Here is a 20000-nt window from a genome sequence, read left to right as displayed (position 1 = left end):
GCAGCTTTACAGAGGCGTCAAAGTGTATGGAATGATCCATAATATTATACTCCTCACTACAACGAACTTACTAAAAATGAATGAATAAAAAAATAATAATAAATAGATAAATAAATAAATAAATAAACTAATTAATTAATTCTAAAATACAATAGAATATCAAAAGGCACAGCATGTGCCTAACCATTTCCTATACCTAACGAGATGTCTTCGGGAGGGGGTGGGATGAGGGGTGGCGAGGGGGGCGGGGGTTGGAGGTGGGAGGGGGTGGGAGGTGAGGGGGGTGGGGGCGGGAAGAAGAAGAAGAAGAGAAAAAAAAGAAGAAAAAAAAAAGAAGAAGAAAAATTGGCCGTGCAACAAAATGTGCAGATATACCGTTCTGTAGACGGGTGGTAGTCGCCTGTTTGACGCTGATTTCATTCACAGTGGGGTTTTTTTTTAAGCCTTGCCAACTCTGACTGTGCTGTTATTTTTGTTTTGTTTTTTGTTTGTTTGTTTTTCCCCAATCGTGGTTCAGGGGTGAGAGTGTGGGGGGTCGTCGCATCGTTAAAAGTCAGGCTGGTCACGTGATTACCGGAACTTCGTTTTGAAAATCAATGGTGCTCAAGGTGAATGCCTTGCAGGAGTGTTTTGAAGCACTTTGCCATTGAGTTTTGGCGTCTTGTTTTTCGTTTTGTGATAGCAGAACAACTCACACACACACACACACACACACACACACACACACACACACACACACACACAAGGAAATAAAGTATCGATAATATATATATATATATATATATATATATATATATATATATATATATATAGCACAAGAACTTAACTGTTAACCAGCTATCAGCCTTAGGACCCAAATTGTCAAGATATCTCATAGCAGTTATCATTGTTGTTTGTTTGTTTGCTTGCTTGCTTTCTATCTATTTTCGTAATATTCTTGATTTTTTTCGGAAAAAATAAATGTGACGGGAGTTTTAATGTAGGTAGCCTGTATGAGTCCACTCCTTGAAAGAATGTGTAGTTTCTTCATTAAAGAAAAAGCATTCTCTCTCTCTCTCTCTCTCTCTCTCTCTCTCTCTCTCTCTCTCTCTCTCTCTCTCTCTCTTTAAGAGGAGTGGGTATTCTTGAATAAAGAATACAAGGTCCTACATTGGTAGATCTGTTTTATCTTTATTATCAATTAATTTACTTTATGTAGCCTTGCGTGAAAAAAAAGTCCTCTTAAAACTATGATCTTATTCAATTAAAAAAAAAAAATTCTTCATTCACACGATCAGCCGGTCCCATATATATTTCGTCCACTGAACACACACACACACACACACACACACACACACACACACATTCCACGAGAGGAGAGATAGAAAGGAGAAAAAGTTTGTGAGTGTGCGCGTCCGTCCGTGCGTGCGTGCGTGCGTACGTGTGTGTGTGTGTGTGTGTGTGTGTGTGTGTGTGTGTGTGTGTGTGTGTGTGTGTGTGAGAGTACGTGCGTGTATGCGCGAGCGTGTGTGTTTTTGTGTGACTGTGTGTGTGTGTGTGTGTGTGTGTGTGTGTGTGTGTGTGTGTGTGTGCGTGTGTATGTCTTGCTTCGCTTAGCATTTGTTTGTCTCTAGTCTCTTGTTTGTCTTTTCTTTCTTTCTTTCTTTCTTTCTTTTTGTTCTTTCTTCTTGTTTCCTTAACCTAAACTCTTTCCTAACTTTTTTGTGACACGCACACGTCCAAACTGTCTAGCGCACTCGCAAAAAAAAAGCTCTTCAAAACGCTTTTAATCATTTTGATTGCTTCCCCTTCTTCTTCTTGTTCTTCTTGTTCTTCTACTTCTTCTTCTTGTTCTTCTACTTCTTCTTCTTCTTCCTTTCCTTCCCTTCCCTTCTTCTTCTCCTTCTTCTTCTTCCCCTTTGCTTTCTTCTTCTACTTCTCCTTCTTCTTCCCCTTTGCTTTCTTCTTCTACTTCTCCTTCTTCTTCTTCCCCTTTGTTTTCTTCTTCTACTTCTCCTTCTTCTTCTTCCCCTTTGCTTTCTTCTTCTACTTCCCCTTTGTTTTCTCCTTCTTCTTCTTCCCCTTTGCTTTCTTCTTCTTCCCCTTTGCTTTCTTCTTCTACTTCTTCTTCTTCCTCTTTTCTTCCTTCCTTTCGGTTCCCCTTTCTTCTCTGGACACAACTCTCGCTACACCCTCACTGTGCCCCAGTTCCCACTCCTCCCGCAACCCCCCCCCTCCTCTACCCCCCCCCACCCCCCAACTCTCCCGGAAGCTCCTACCCCTACCTCCTCCACTCCCCCACCACCCCTGCACGCGCCCCCTCACCTCCCCACCACCACCTCCACCACCACCCACCCTTGCTACTTCCTCCAACTCTCCTCATCCTTCCGAGCCTTTCCCACCCACAAGTTTCCCCCCCTCCCACCAACCTCACCACTTCCGCTCCCGCTCCCACATCCCCACTCTCACAGACGTCTCATCATCCTATTGTTGTTCCAAGCCATGACGAATAACCAGCTAAACAACGACCCCCCCCCCCCCCCCCCCCCCCCCCCCCCCCCACACACACACACACACTTTTTTTCTTCTTTTTTTTGCTGCTGACAAGCTTTAAAAAGAAAAGAAAAGAAAAAAAAGAAAAAACAAACAAACCCACAACAACTATGATAAGTTAGAAGAATATCAAACCAGTGTGTCAAAAAAGTTTTCTGAAAACTCTGTGGAGAACGTTTTGACAGTTGGGGGGAGTCATCAAGGCCGCGATTGTTGGCTTCCGTTTTAAATTCTCGGGTTTTTTGTTGTTGTTTTTTTAATACATTTCTTCTTCTTTCTCTTCCTTTTTTTTTTTTTTTTTTTTTTTAATTCTCTTTCCGATTTCTTGCTTCTTTCCTTTTTATTCTAGGGGGTGGATGTGGGTGTGTGTGCATATTTCGGGTACTTTTTTTTTTTTTTCGTTTCGTTTTTTTCTTTCTGTTTTGTTTGGGGTTCCAAAAGTTCGATTGCTGGCTTCCATTTTAATTCTTGGGGTTTTATATGTTATTCAGACTTCTTCTTCTTCTTCTTCTTCTTCTTCCACCCTCTCTCTCTCTCTCTCTTTCCTCCTATATTTTTTTATGCTTGTTTGTTTTTGGATTTTTTTTTTTTTTTTTCTCTTCCCCTTTAATTTTGGAAAAGAGGAGGAGGCAAATGCTGGTGTGGAGGCTGGAGTATAAGATTGTATATCTCTTTTCTCTATCTTTAAAAACAATTTTTTTTTTAATATAATCACAACAGATTTCTCTGTGTGAAACTCGGGCTGTTTCTTCCCAGGGAGAGCAAGTCGCTACACTGAGAGCGCCACCCTTTTTTTTTTTTTTTTGTATATATTTCATGCGTGCTGTACTATTTGCTTTTTTCTATCAAAGTGGGTTTTTCTCCTGAATTTTGCCAAGTGTTCAACCCTTTTGTTGCCTTGGGTTCTTTTACGTGCGTCTAAGAGCATACTGCACACAGGACCTAGGTTTATAGTCTCATCCGAATGACTAGCGTCCAGACAAACCACTGAAGGTCTAGTGGAGGGGGAAAAAAAAAATATTGTCGACTGAGCCGTGATTCGAACCAGTACACTCAGATTCTCTCGCTTCCTACGCGGACGCGTTACCTCTAGGCCATCAGTGCACTAAGACATGGAGGTGGAATCACACACACACACACACACACACACACACACACACACACACACATGCTCTCTCTCTCTCTCTTTCTCTCTCTCTCTCTCGCGTGCACACACACACACACACACACACACACACACACACACACACACACACACACACGCTGTTTGTATTGTATTGCATTCATTGCGTTGCATTGCATTGCATTGCATTGTTGTGTTGCAGAACAGTGCAATGCATTGCATTGTATTCTATTCTACAGTATTTATTGCATTGCATTGCATTGCATTGCATTGCATTGTGTCGTATCATGCTGCAGTACACTGTATTGCATTGTGTTGTATTGTATTGTATTCATAGCGTTGCATTGCATTGCATTGCATTGTTGTGTTGCAGAAGTGCAATGCATTGCATTGTATTCTATTCTACAGTATTTATTGCATTGCATTGCATTGTGTCGTATCGTGTTGCAGTACACTGTATTTGCATTGTGTTGTATTGTATTGTATTCACTGCGTTGCACCGCATTGCATTGCATTGTGTTGCAGTACACTGCATTGCATTGTATTGTACTGTATTGTATTGATTGTATTGTATTGTATTTATTGCGCTCCTTTGCATTGCATTGTCTTGTGTTGCACTGCATTGCATTGCACTGCATTGGACACAGCAGATTTCTCAGTGTGAAAGTCGGGAATCACTGTCCACCCTCTTTAGAATTAATGAACGTCTCCTTGAATCTGAAATCGAAAACTGACACCAAACACAAGCCTTGTGTCAGTTCAGTAGCTGTAAGTATTAGCAGCAGCAGGAATAGCAGCAGAGGCACCAGTATCAGCAGTAGTAGTAGTAGTAGTAGCAGTAGCAGTAGAAGTAGTATGACACCCTGAAAGCCAACTTTCGTGAATAGTTTGTGGACTATACTGGTGCATACCATGCGGACGATAGATTGCAAAACGTTCACATCAGAATGAATCAGCGACATTTATAACTGTAAAAAAAAAAAATATAATAATTAAAAAAAAACATCATAAGGTAATATGAAATATAAAACTGGCAATACAATGAAAAACAAATGAAACAAAATAAGATAAAATAAAATAAAACAAAATGAAATAAAATAAAATAAAATAAAATGAAAAATAAAACTCTGCCACCGTCTCCCCCAAAGGGACAGGAATTTGTACAGTATTTTTTAGTTGCCCTGTTGATCTAGTAACAACATTGAAGTATTACGAAATGCTCCAAAATAAAATAACCATTAATATACAAAAGGAGGAGGAGAAGGCAGGGAACGCTCGCTCACTCGCTTGCTCCCTGTATATATATATATATATATATATATATATATATATATATATATATATATATATATGTGTGTGTGTGTGTGTGTGTGTGTGTGTGTGTGTGTGTGTGTGTGTGTGTGTGTGTGTGTGTGTGTGTGTGTGTGTGTGTGAATGGAACGTTTATGTACATACACCACACAAATAGTTCAGCTTCATGGGCAGATCTACCATCTATTCACACTGATTCCAGCTTTGTACATTGGCTTCCGAGCTGGCTGAAAGCAAGCCAGCCTTCTACTAGAATAGCATTCTGGCTCTGAATAGCGAACCAGCTTTGCTTTTGTATTGAGATCAGTCATACTGCCTGCTGGACGTTATATTCATTCATTCATTCATTCATTCATTCATTCATTCGCCACAGTCCTGCAAGCCGATATCAGTATTGGAAGGATCAAGAGGTTCAGGGTGTTGGAAGAAAGAAAAGGGTACGTCTGTGACTTGCCTTGCCTTGCCTGTACTTTTTGAAGGCTGGCTGGGAGGGGGAAAGGAGACATTTCCGAGTGTGTGTGGGTGGGTGCTATTTTTGGGGGTGGGTGGGAGTGGGGGTGGGGGTGGGGGGGAGAACACACACAAACACACAGACAGACACAAAATACACACGTGTGTGTGTGTGTGTGTGCGTGCGTGCGTGCGTGCGTGCGTGCGTGTGTGTGTGTGTGTGTGTGTGTGTGTGTGTGTGATACGATACGGATACGGATACGGATGATTTATTCATCAGGTCATAGCCCCAATGAAGGGGTACACAAGCAACATTTGTTGCGTCGCATTTGTTTGAATAAACACGAGAAAACCAAAATCACATAAACACAGATACATTTGCAAAACATGATTATTACGAGGTTGCAATTTCTCTAAATTTAAACGCTTTCTGCAGGAAAATGGACAAATTCCATATATCATTTGAGAGAGAGAGAGAGAGAGAGAGAGAGAGAGAGAGAGAATGGTGAACTGAATCGCTCTTTAGTCAAGATAGTTTATGGCGTGTTTGGTTTTTACGAACCCCTGTTCGGCGTAAACAAGGTGGCCAAACCCTGTCGTCGTGCTCTCATAACTCACGCGGGCATTTTAATTTTGACGGGTCTTCCAGATGCCTGTCTGTGTGTCTTCCTGAATTAGAGCGGCGTGCACCGTTTCGTTCCAGAACTGAACAGCCAGTCATAAACCATGAAATTGTCAATTATTTTGTTGAACTTCAGTTTTGGCAACAAACTCACCCCCCCTTCCGCCATACATCTCTGTCTCCATCTCTGTCTCTGTCTCTGTCTCTCTCTCTCTCTCTCTCTCTCTCTCTCTCTCTCATACACACATATGCACACAATCTCTCTCTCTCTCTCTCTCTCTCTCTCTCTCTCTCTCTCTCTCTCATACACATTTTTTTCTCTTCCTCTCTGTCTCTATACTTCTCTCTCTCTTTGACTGTGCCTCTTCTGTCTCTGTCAGCCTCTCTCTCTCTCTCTCTCTCTCGATTTGTATGCGAGTGAGTGAGTGAGTGAGTGTGTGTGTGTGTGTGTGTGTGTGTGTGTGTGTGTGTGTGTGTGTGTGTGTGTGTGTGTGTGTGTGTGTGTGTGTGTGAGTGAGTGAGTGTGTGTGTGTCTGTGCGCGCGTGTATGTGTGTGATCCATGAGTGTGTGTGTGTTTGTGTTTTTGTTTAATTGTTTGTTTGTGTGTGTGTGTGTGTGTGTGTGTGTGTGTGTGTGTTATCTTCAGTTTAACGTCTATTCACTATAAGTGTTTTTAGACGGGAAGGAGTAAAGTAGTGGATAAAGGAAAGGGAATGCATGTGAATATTAGTGTAAAAAAGTGTTCATGTTATGTATCAGAGGAAAGGTATATTATTATAAGAAAAAGTCTAAAGAAATTGTGGTGTGTATTGAATGAGGTGTCATGGGAGGGAGAATATGTACATGCATATCAACAAGTATTAACCGACAACACTGTAAATATAAATAACAACATTAATTATAATACATCAAAGGAGGATACCAACTGGACTGGAGTTTAAATTTTCTGAAAACATTCTAAGCAATGAATAATCATTCAAAATCTTTTCAGTGGCTAATGAAATATTGGAAGAAAAGTCATCAACTACATCTTTTGGAATTAACGCTCGGACAATGAATGAGTAGATGGCTTACACTTATTTGCTTACCGCATACACATTTTATATTTTTAGAAAATTTTGTACGAAAGGCATTTAAACGAATTCTGTACATTAGACTTGTAATTTGTCTTGAATGTGCTGCTGGTGTCAAATTTAGAAAATGTTTGGGATTAGCTGCATTCTTTGTGCTTACACAACAGTGGTAATATTGATCATTTGAATCTATAAGTAATTTTTCTCTGTGTGCGTGTGTGTGTTTGTGTGTGTGTGTGTGTGTGTGTGTGTGTGTGTGTGTGCGTGTGTGTGTGTGTGTGTTTGTGTGTGTGTGTGTGTGTGTGTGTGTGTGTGTGTGTGTTTGATCCATGAGTGTGTGTGTGTGAGTGAGTGAGTATGTGTGTGTGTGTGTGAGTGTGCGTATGCGTGTGTGTGTGTGTGTGTGTGTGTGTGTGTGTGTGTGTGTGTGTGCGTGCGTGCGTGCGTGTGTGTGTGTGTGTGTGTTTGCGTTTGTGTGTGTGTGTGTGTGTATGTGTGTGTGATCCATGAGTGCGCGTGTGTGTGTGTGTGTGTGTGTGTGTGTGTGTGTGTGCACATTTCTCTGTCTGCCCGCGTGTGTTTGGGGGCTGATGTAGGTGCGTGAATACGGGTGGACAGGTGTGTGGGTGTGTATGTATCGGGTCCCCCCCCCCCCTCAACCCCCTACCCCCAACTCCCACCGCCATCCACAACCCCTTCACACCACAACGCAAACACAATACTCTGGCACAACGCCAAACTTAAACAAGAGAGGCAAGGTCTTCAAGACTCACTTGTGGCAAATTAAGTCTCCTAGCATTAATTACAGAGTAGTTTCCCTTTTTTACTATCTGCACCAAAACGTTTGCAAAATAAATAAATCTTCCATGCTTAGCAAAAGAAGTTCCCGTTTGAACAAAAAATGAAATTAATGACTGCTCGTGTTGTTGTGTCAGAATATCAGATCAAAGTGCCAAGTTTAGAGAATACAAAAAAATATAAATATAACAGTAAATGCAGTTTGCATATAATTAGGCTTCATTTTTAAATATTTTTTGTGTGCCCATCCCATAGGTGCAATATTGTTTTAAACGAGATGACTGGAAATAACTGAATTTATCCTATTTTTATGCCTAATTTGGTGTCAACTGACAAAGTATTTGCAGAGAAAATGTCAATGTTAAAGTTTACCACGGACACACACACACATACAACCGAACACCGGGTTAAAACATAGACTCACTTTGTTTACACAAGTGAGTTAAAAAAAATAAAAAAAAGAAAGAAAGAAAGAAAGAAAGAAAGAAAAAAGATCAACCCTCTAGTCATTCGGGGATATCTAGGTATTGAAACAACCTGTCTTTTAATCAAAAACAGTTTCTGTATTCAACTAGAGACAATAATGAACTCAGAGATCCCCCTACTCTGTCGTTAATTACCTCCCCCCCCCCTCTACCACCTCCCCCCCCCACCCCCCCTTCTTTCGTTTATCTATTTATAGTCTGTTCATCTAAGATGATAATATTACACTGAAAATAAATGATATTATTATCATTTGGATTATTATCATTTCTATCATAATGATGATTGTTATTATTAAATAGAAATCGACATTTCTGTATATTCGAATGAAAAGGGGGGTGAGGGGGGCGGTTGAGGTGGAGGGGAGGGGGTGTGGTGGGGGTGTGGGCAAGGGGCAGGGGACTAAGAAAGGAAGAGACAGACAGACAGACAGAGAGAACAGAATGTGGGAAAGATAGAGTACAAAATCTAAAATGTCAGTGATTGGAGAAAGAAAAAACATAATATTTCAAAATGACATTGCAGCGTTTTCCCTTGAGCAAAATAAATGGTTTAATTAATGTCACGCCAAAAAAAAAATGTAATGAAAGTGGATTTCTTTCTTTTCTGTGGTTGTGTGATAGGTGGATTAATGTGTGCATTTTTCCTCCACGTCTTCAATAAAAAAAAATAAAAAAAGGTTGTTTAACTGGAAGCAATTCATTGTCACATTCCTAGTGTCAGTGTGCGTGCGTGTCTGTATGTCTGTCTCATTCTCTTTCTCTGTATTTTTATCTATCTATCTATCTATCTATCTATCTATCTATCTATCTATCTATCTATCTATCTATGTCTTTGTCTCTATCTGTGTTCTCTGTCTTCGCCTCTATTTCACTAGCTTTTATATGTTCCGCACCAAAACAATCCTACTAATAAACAGCAACACACGCACACGGACACACACACACACACACACACACACACACACACACACACACACACACACACACACACACACACACACTACACAGAGAGAGAGGGAAAGAGAGACAGAGAGAGAAACGGATACGGGTAATTTATTCATGTATAGGCCATTGCCCCTCATAAAGGTGTACATACACATGATCATACAGCAAAAACAAAGAACAATGAACAATGAACAAATGTTTTATTGGGGGTAACTGGATAAGCTGGAAGCTTCTTTACACCATGCCCTCCCTCACACACAAACACACACACACACTCACATGCACAAAAGATGAAAAAGGAAAAAAAAAAAAGAAAGAAAAAAAATGAAGAAAAAAGAAAATCGGTACGGACACTCGGTGTAGACGGTAACAACAACAACTACAACAACAAGAGTTAATCACGAAACATAAAAAAAATAGCATGGAATATAACTCACACACACACACACACACACACACACACACACAAAAAAAAAAAAAAAAAAAAAAAAAAAAAAAAAAAAAAAAAACACGCACGCACGCACCAGCTTACGCACGCATGTATACACGGACTGATATACACTAATCTTCTGAGCTCCTTTCCCTGTTCACATTGTCAGAGGGCAACGAAAAAAATGTTATTGTGTAGAAGATCTCTCAAGAAGCTCAAACAAAATACGGAATATAAGAATTATTTATAATTGATTCATGAGATATTTTTGGTACTCTTTTTTGAATGATACAAGGTGGATTTATTTTTCAAGAGAGAGAGAGAGAGAGAGAGAATGCGAATGCGAATGCGAATGCGAATGTGAAATGTTTATTCAGATTCAGGCCTAAGCCCCAAAGTGAAGGGGAAATCATATACCAAACAAACAACCAAAATTACCATGGCACAGTGTCAAGTATTTGTTCTTAATATAATCATTTGTCATGAAAATTCATATTAATACAATGATTTAAGTTACAGCCGTACACAATCGTTTCAAGGCATAGTCAATGTAGAGCGCAACATTACATGAAACAATTTCATTTCTAGATGACATCAGCAAAGCAAATCAAAAGCGACATGGGGCTACTTTAAAACTTAGGTTGAATATGTTTCATCCTTAAAGTCCTGAAAGACAGGACATAACAATCTATAAAATGAATTTCATCTTCTTCTGAATCATAACATGAACGACACTGTGCTTTATCAACTCTTCTTTCGCTAAATCTAAACCGATGGCAGGCAGAGAGAGAGAGAGAGAGAGAGAGAGAGAGAGAGAGAGAGGGAGAGGGAGAGAGAGGGAGGGGAGAGAAAGAGAGGGGGAGAGAGAGGGCGGAGGGAGGGAGAGAGAGGGAGAGAGGGGGAGGGAGAGAGAGAGAGGGAGAGAGAGATGGAGAGAAAGAGGGAGGGAGACGGGTAGGGAGGGAGAGAGAGAGGGAGAGATGGAGAGAGGAAGAGAGAGATGGAGAGAGATATATATATATATGGGGAGAGAGAGAGGGGGGCAGAGAGAGAAAGAGGGAGACAGAGGGTGGAGGGAGGGAGAGAGAGGGATAAAAGAGAGAGAGGGAGAGAGAGAGAGAGGGAAGGAGAGAGGGGAAGAGAGAGATGGAGAGAGAGAGGGAGGGAGATAGAGGGGGGAGAGAGAGGGGGGAGAGAGAGAGGGAGGGAGAGAGACAGGGAGGGAGAGAGAGAAAGAGGGAGAGAGAGGGGGAGGGAGGGAGAGAGAGGGAGAGAGATAGGGGGAGGGAGGGAGAGAGAGAGAGGGAGAGAGACAGATGGAGAGAAAGAGGGAGGGAGAGAGAGAGAGAGAGAGAGAGAGAGAGAGAGAGAGAGAGACGGAGAGAGAGAGGGGGAGAGAGAAAAAAGAGAGAGGGTGAGAGAGAGGGGGAGAGGGAGAGAGAGAGGGGGAGGGAGGGAAAGAGAGAGAGCAGCATAACAAGATCAAAAGACACACACACACACACACACACATACACACACACATACACACACACACACACACACACACACACACACACACACACACACACACACACACACACACACACACAGAATCAAAAACAAACATGCCTGGAAATCAAAGGCGTATTTGCTTAATTTCCCTACTCAGTTCTCTTCTGTTTAAAGAAGGTTTAAACTCAGTACGATGCACTCTCTCTCTCTCTCTGTCTCTCTCACTGTCTCTGTGTGTGTGTCTCTCTGTCTCTCTCTCTGCCTCTCTCTCTCCCTCACTCTCCCTTTCTCACTCTCTCTCTCACTCTCTCTCACTCACTCTCTTTCTCTCTCACTGTCTCTTTTTCTCTCACTCTCTCACTCCCTCAATCTCTCTCACTCTCTCCCTTTCTCACTCTCTCTCACTCACTCTCTCTCTCTCCCTTTCTCACTCTCTCTCACTCACTCTCTCTCTCTCACTCCCTCAATCTCTCTCACTCTCTCCCTTTCTTACTCTCTCTCACTCACTCTCTCTCTCACTCCCTCAATCTCTCTCACTCTCTCCCTTTCTCACTCTCTCACTCACTCTCTCTCTCTCACACTCCCTCAATCTCTCTCACTCCCTCAATCTCTCACTCTTTCTCTCCCTCTCTCTCTCTCTCACTCCCTCACTCTCTCTCACTCTTTCTCTCTGTCTCACTCTCTCACTACCTCAATCTCTCTCACTCTCTCACTCTCACTCCCTCAATCTCTCTCTCTCTCTCTCTCTCTCTGTCTCTCTCTCTCACTCCCTCAATCTCTCTCACTCTTTCTCTCTGTCTCTCTCTCTCACTCCCTCAATATCTCTCCCTCTCTCTCTCTCTCTTTCTCTCTCTGTCTTCCTCTCTTTTGTGTGCTTCTCATATCATGTTCACAAGAAGAAGAAAAGAAAAAGAGAAACAGCCAAAGAACCTCCAAACATGTTCGTAAATCAAGCTGATGTTTGCTTATTGTTTCTCCTCGATCTTCTTTTTTTTGTTTTTATTTGTTTTGTTTTTTGTTTCGTTCGAAAGAATGTCAAATTTGAAGCAAAGCTCCTCTGTTTATGTATCTGTCCCTCACTGTCTCTGTCTGTCTGTCTGTCTGTTTGTCTGTCTGTCTTTTTGCCTGTTTCTCTGTCTGCTTGTCTGTCTGTGTCTATCTTTCTTCCTCTTCCCCTCTTTTTTTTTTAGAACAAAGCAAAAACCCTATATACGACATTGATATAATGCTTTAAAATAGATTATGAAAGGAGCGTTATTGCACAATATATTTCGTATGTTCAAAACAAAACAAACAAAAAAACACAAAAAAAAGAAAAGAAAAGAAACTTTAGTTCTTCTTCTTCCTCCTGTTCATCTTCTTTATCTCTTCTTTTCTTAATGCCCTCACCTGCCCACGTTTTGAAACAAACTAAACTCGGAGCTGTCGATCTGAAATAAAGTTGTTGTTTTTTTTTTTGTTTTTGTTTTTTGCTGCCCCATTCATCTGCACCGTTTTAGTGGCATTACTCCCACGCCGCTCATTTAGATTCCCCCATACACTGCCACACCCGAGTTCGTCCGTCGCAGTTCCAGCGTCGGCAGTCCACAGGGAACTATCGATGTTAGGTCGCCAGGAGGCCACACACCAGAGGAGACCCTGCACTGCTGCTGAGTCACTTCGGTGGTGTTCAGTGGTGTCTGTTCTGTTTTAACGTACTTAAGACACCACCTACTAAGCCCCCTACTAACGACAATAATGGCTTAGTTGCGGAGCCAAACTGAGTGAGCGTCCCTCCCTATCTGAAATAAAGTTGTGACGCAGCTGGTTTTTACAATCTTCGAAATCTACTCATTTGTTTCAAGGCATTGAATGATAAAAATAAGCCCTTTCGTAACTTATTGCATTTCGCTCTTTTCATAAATATGATTCTGCCCGATCAGTATTGGTTTGAATAGTTTATATTTCCGGCCAAAGCGTTTCTGTTATGTTTGTTTTCCAATCATTGGTTTCCCTGTAAAAGCTTTCATATCTATGACAGTTTGTGTAAATTGTTTTTTTATCGAATTAGGATTCTCTTACACGTCCTAGTTCGTTGAATTATGCAACGCGTCATTTTCTTTTGGTTGGTCTCATCTGACATTTTTGTTTTTTGTTCCCTGAATACATCGTCTGTCACGTTTTCATTTCACTGTCTGGTGGTTTCGGTAATGAGATCATCTCATCCTTAATCCTCTCTCTTATTCTTTCCCCTAACGTTGTTTTTTTTATCCTTTGTTTGCTTCTTTGTTTTTTCTCTCCCTCATTCCTTCTTTTGTTCTTTCATTTTGTTTTTCTTTCTTCTCTCCTGCTCTTACTGTTGTTGATGATGTCGTTGTTTCTTCTTCTTTTCTTCTTCTTCTTTTCCTTCTTATTCTTCTTCTTCCTCTTCTTCTATTTATCCTCCATTTTCTTCTTCTTCTTTCTTTCTTTCTTTCTTCGTTTAACCCTCCACTTTCTTCTTCTTCTTCTTCTTCTTCTTCTTCTTCTTCTTCTTCTTCTTCTTCTTCTTCTTCTTCTTCTTCTTTCCAATTTCCTTTCTTCTTCTTTCCAATTTCCAATCTCTTTTCTTCTTCTTCCTTTCCTTCTTTTCTTTCTTTGTTTTCTTCCTCTCCTTATTTTCGTCTTCCTTTCTATACTCCTCATGGGCTGTGTGTGTCCTGTGTGAGGCAGTTTGAATGAAACTGGCTGACACGTTCCACCCGAAAACAAAGTATGGCTGCCTTCATCATGAGGCAAAACTGTGATGCCCCTCTAAATAAATCCCCCAACTCTTGAACAGTTGGGAACGTGGTAGCATTTGCAACATACGAACGATTGACAAAAACGCAATTTGTCTTGGTAGTGGTATCTTTTTTTAAGGGTAGGTCTTCGATGTTTCTATAAGGTTTATAAAGTTCAGAGAATAAATAAAAACGCTTTCACACCAACCATTAACTCACATACAAGCATACTTAAGTGTGGTTCAGAGGGAAGAAAGATAGAACTTATAAACATGTACATGTGGGAGTGATGGCCTAGAGGTGACGCGTCCACATAGGAAGCGAGAGAATCTGAGTGCGCTGGTTCGAATCACGGCTCAGCCGCCGATATACCCCCCCGTTCCCCCAGCCCCCTCCACTAGACCTTGAGTGGTGGTCTGGACGCTAGTCATACGGATGAGTCGACAAACCGAGGTCCCGTGTGCAGCATGCACTTAGCGCACGTAAAAGAACCCACAGCAACAAAAGGGTTGTTTCTGGTAAAATTCTGTAGAATAGTCCACTGCAATAGGAAAAACAAATAAAACTGCACACAGGAAAAAACACACACAAAAAAATATGTGGCGCTGAAGTGTAGCGACGCGCTCTCCCTTGGAGGAGCAGCCCGAATTTCACACAGAGAAATCTGTTGTGATAAAAAGAAATACAAATACAAATATAACTGAAAGCATCATAAACTGTGGACGGAAATACGGACTGAAGGATGTAGAGCTTTTGGGGTGGGTAGAGAGAACGAGCTAATTTGGAGGTAGACAGTAGGTTTCTAATTGATTAAGGCCATAATTAGAAATCATCTGAGTGAGTGTAGGAGAGATTTGCCGAAGCGAAATAAAGAGCAAGAAGGTAACAAGTGAAAGGTTGAGAGACCGAGAGAGAACTGCGGCGGATTGTGTTGACATAACAAAAACCCCGGGAGAGACCGAGAGAGACCTGCGGCGGATTGTGCTGACATAACAAAAACCCCGGGAGAGACCGAGAGAGACCTGCGGCGGATTGTGTTGACATAACAAAAACCCCGGGAGAGACCGAGAGAGACCTGCGGCGGATTGTGTTGACATAACAAAAACCCCGGGAGAGACCGAGAGAGACCTGCGGCGGATTGTGCTGACATAACAAAAACCCCGGGAGAGACCGAGAGAGACCTGCGGCGGATTGTGTTGACATAACAAAAACCCCGGGAGAGACCGAGAGAGACCTGCGGCGGATTGTGTTGACATAACAAAAACCCCGGGAGAGACCGAGAGAGACCTGCGGCGGATTGTGTTAACATAACAAAAACCCCGGGAGAGACCGAGAGAGACCTGCGGCGGATTGTGTTGACATAACAAAAACCCCGGGAGAGACCGAGAGAGACCTGCGGCGGATTGTGTTGACATAACAAAAACCCCGTGATGCGCTTTTTTTTTTTTTTTTTTTTTTTACTAACATCACATTTTCTGGACGTTTTTTTTATATAAAAAAGCAGATAATCTACCGCCTGATATATATATATATATATATATATATATATATATATATACATGTGTGTGTGTGTGTGTGTGTGTGTGTGTGTGTCTGTGTGTGTGTGTGTGTGTGTATGTTGATCTGCAATTTCGACGGCGGGCGGGAGAAGTCTTCATTCTACCCACAAGACTGCTGAACACAAATACGAAGCACAGACGTTTGGAAGTAAGTAGAAACCCGACACAATAAACAATCAGAACATGTTGTTGTTGTTGTTGTTGTTGTTGTTTTGTTGTTGTTTGATTTTTTCCCCCCCAGGTCTTTTCCACAGAAAGCTTAGAGAAAAACCGCGAAGCTAAACACCGTGTGTACACTTTTCCCCTGGATCCATCGCCCCAACAGTAATGGCCAACAAGTGTTTGTCGTGTCACATTTACAGCCCTTTTGCCAGGCCAGAAAGGAAGCTTGCTCCCTCATTTCCCCAAGGTTCACCCCCCCCCCCCACCCCCACCCCCACCCCCCACGCCCTAATCCACCTCCCCTCCCCCCTCTCTCAGTATCGCTCGCTCCTGATGGTTTTAGAAGACAACTACTTCAGCAGCTTAACCAACTAACGCCCCCCCCCCCCCCCCACGCTACCCCCCCCCCCTCCCACCGCATCGCCCCCTCACATGTGTGAGTTAAAGCTAGGTAAACGAGCTGCTTTCCACTAAAGTACAAACCGTAAAATAAATTTAAAAAAAAAAAAAAAGAAAAACCCCCGAAACAAACAAACAAAACACGCCAATCATGGCAAAAGTCCAACACACACTTCTATGTGTTCACTTTTTTTTTTTTTTTTTTTTTTACAGAGTTCAAGACGGTCGGATTTTTTTCTTTGTTTGTTTGTTTATTTTTTTGTTTGTTTGGTGTTTTATCTTCTGTTGTTCATCCTGGTGTTGTGACTTCTTTCGCGCGGGGCTATGGTCTGACAAATCGTTTATTACACACACACACACACACTCCATTCAGGAAATGGATGTATATAATTATGTTTCTTCCCGTTTGTAAACGAATATGTAACAGAAAAAAACAACCAAAACAGAATAGAAATAAAACAAAAGGGAAGACAATAGAAAATAAGACATTTCAAAAGCGACTCTGTTGTGTAGCGTGCATTGATTAGTCCGCACGCTTTGAGACAACCTCTTTGAAATAGCAACCTCCTTTCAATGAAACTGAAACTTTAATTCCAAAAAAACCCCTACAGGGGAATATGGATATAAAAAGGACACATACAATCATACCATTACGGGAAACATACAAAAAGCAGCGCAGGCAACAAAAAAAAAAAAAAAAAAAAAAAAAAAGACAGAGAAAGAGAGAAACAGAAAAGAAAGAAAGAAAAGATTAAGACAATGAACACACAATCAGTCCTTTTTTCTTTTTTTTTCTAACAAACTCAATCATGCAATCAATTCTTTCAAAACATATTCACATTGAAAATAAGATTTAACCAACAAATGAAACCAAAAAAAAATGAAAACCGCCGTTACGATCTCTCTACGATCGGCCTCGGATCCACTCTGTGTACACACAATCATACCCAGATTCAAACACTTCCACTGTTGGCCACTCCGCACTGTTCTCCCTCTGCCCCTGGACTTTGTATTGGGAATGAACTTCCTCTTTCGCTTCGTCAGTCAGGTCTCCGCGCTCAGCTCTTTCAAGTCTGGCCTTTAAAACCCCCACCTCTTTCCAAGATAGCCTCCCTTCCCTGCCTCTTCCTTGTCTTCAGTTTCTTCTTCAGTTTTAGAGTTAGAGCATGCGTGTGAATGACTGGTGGTGTGAAAGCGCTTGGATTTGTCTCTGCACAAGATTGAGCGCTGTATAAATACTCTTATCATTATTATATTCTGATTAACTCAGTACGGCCAGTCCTCTCTTCTCCTCTACACATACCCCTCGGATGTCCAGTGGGAGTCTGAATGACCCAACCTTTAGCTTCTGTCGTCAGAATTGTGGTATTCTTTGTCAACATTCACCTCTTCAGTATAAGAGCCTTCCGCTTGCAATATTTTGATGATGGTAACTGGGGTGAAACGCTGTTAACGTCGTCTCTTTCGCCGTTCGTATGGAGAGAGTTAACCTTACCTTCCTGAACGAAAGCCACGTTCCCGTTCACACGTGAGTGGAGTGAGGAACATCAGGAGTAAAGTGCCTATTGTATTTGTACTTCTTTTTATCACAACAGATTTCACCGTGTGAAATTCGGGCTGCTCTCCCCAGGGAGAGCGCGTCGCTACACTACAGCGCCCCCCACCCCCCCACCCCCACCCCCCTTTTTTTTTTCCTGCGTGCAGTTTTATTTGTTTTTCCTATCGAAGTGGATTTTACACAGAATTTTGCCAGGAACAACCCTTTTGTTGCCGTGGGAGAAAATATCGGCGGCTGAGACGTGATTCGAACCAGCGCGCTCAGATTCTCTCGCTTCCTAGGCGGACGCGTTACCTCTAGGCCATCACTCCACAAGGATTCAAAATGACATCGAAACGGGGCCTCGAACCCCAGTCACTGGTGAACACTGGCGTGGATCATTGACTGAAAAGTAAGTCCAAACCATTCTGCCACAGCGCTTCCCCAGGGCAGGACCAAAAATTAATCATTATTTAAATGACATTAAAAAGAACCACGAGCTTCTAGCTGGGGGTGTCTTTTATTTATTTTTTTGAATATCATTTTATGCTATGCTATGCATCCGTACAGGTTCTGATTTGTTTCCTTATCTATTCATTTATTTCTTCATTTATCTATTTCTTCATTTATTCATTCATTCATTCCTTCATTCATTTTTTTTTTCATTTATCTACTTATCTCTATATCTATCTATCTACTCTCCTCTTCACGTTTCCTATCTCTCTTTTCTGGTCATTTAAGCGACTTGGGTATGTTCTTGTTTCCATAACCAACCGAACGCTGACATGGATTTCGGAATCTTTAACATGCGTATAATTTTGATCTTCTGCTTGCGTATACACACGAAGGGGGTTCTGGCACTAGCAAGTCTGCATATATGTTGACCTGGGAGATCGAAAAAAAAAAAAATCTCCACCCTTTATCCAAGCGAGTTCATATCCATTGTTATTATCTATGTCACTTTCGTGGACATTTAATCCTGGCTCTTTTCTTTCTTTCTTCCTTTCCTTCTTTTGTATTATCATTAAAGCCAGAGCAATGAAGCCCTGTCAAGCAATGAAAGTCATCCTCAATCACGTACAAACCTGTGTGTGTGTGTGTGTGTGTGTGTGTGTGTGTGTGTGTGTGTGTGCGTACGTGTGTGCGTGCGTGCGTGCGTGCGTTTGTTTGTGTGTGTGTGTGTGTGTGTGTGTGTGTGTATGTGTGTGTGTGTGTGTGTGTCTGTATACATATACATATAACAGCTGCTGCTTCTGTTCATACTTCAGTGGCAGTATCTCTGTGAGCGTCTGCACCTTTCCGTTTGTACATCATTAGCAACGACACCAAATCTCCATACCCACACGCTCGCACGCGCACACGCACACGCACACGCACACACGCAAACATTAACGTAAGCACGCACACGCACACACACACAACCATACACACAGAAAAGCGCGCACACATGCTCTCTCGCCCTCTCTCTCTCTCTCACACACACACACACACGCACGCACGCACGCACATGAACACGCACACGCGAACGCTCGAACGGGCTAACATACGCACAAACCAGATGTTTTTCCCTCACACAGAAACTTACAAGCATTCAGGCACACACACACACACACACACACACACACACACTCACTCACATGAACTCATAATCACATAGTTGCAAAGCAAACATGTTTTACGAGTTTACATTACAATTCTTCTACAACAAGACAAAAGGAAATTGAACCTTGTAATATCATTTTCTTCTTCCATTTTTTTTTTCTTCTTCAAATGCAATTCTGTATTGTTCTGATTTAAAGCAATGTAATGCTCATTGATATTCCTAATATAATTACATCATTATCCAGGTTCTCTTAATTCTTTGACTTCGTTAGTTAGGATTGAAGAAAAACCGGCACCTGGAGTCTTTGCGATACACGTTCTAGTTCTTCCTTTAATTAAAATTAAACAAAAAGAAGGGGGGAGGGGAGAGGGAGGGAGAGAGAGACAGAGAGAGAGAGAGAGAGAGAGAGAGAGAGAGAGAGAGAGAACACTGAACACTGAACACTGAAATGTTTTAATGAAAAGGCCATTGGCCCATGTCAATAGGGGTGGTTACAGGTAAATGCATAGGCGCAACACAAACATAACACTATAAGCAACGAACTTTCAAAGCTTTGTCTAGGAATATAGCCAAGCGCATAACCAATGTTTTGCTTTCACTTGCAAAAAGCAATGTCATATTAAACAAGGACGGAGTATTATAATACTTAGAGGGGATATACTGTTGTCTCAGGTCAGCATATTGAGGGCATTGTAACACAAAGTGAACTTCTGTTTCTTTTTGAAAATCACAGAA

Source organism: Babylonia areolata, chromosome 5 (genome assembly GCF_041734735.1).
Source record: "Babylonia areolata isolate BAREFJ2019XMU chromosome 5, ASM4173473v1, whole genome shotgun sequence".
Lineage (NCBI taxonomy): Eukaryota > Metazoa > Mollusca > Gastropoda > Neogastropoda > Buccinidae > Babylonia > Babylonia areolata.
Note: the sequence above shows the minus strand (reverse complement) of the source record.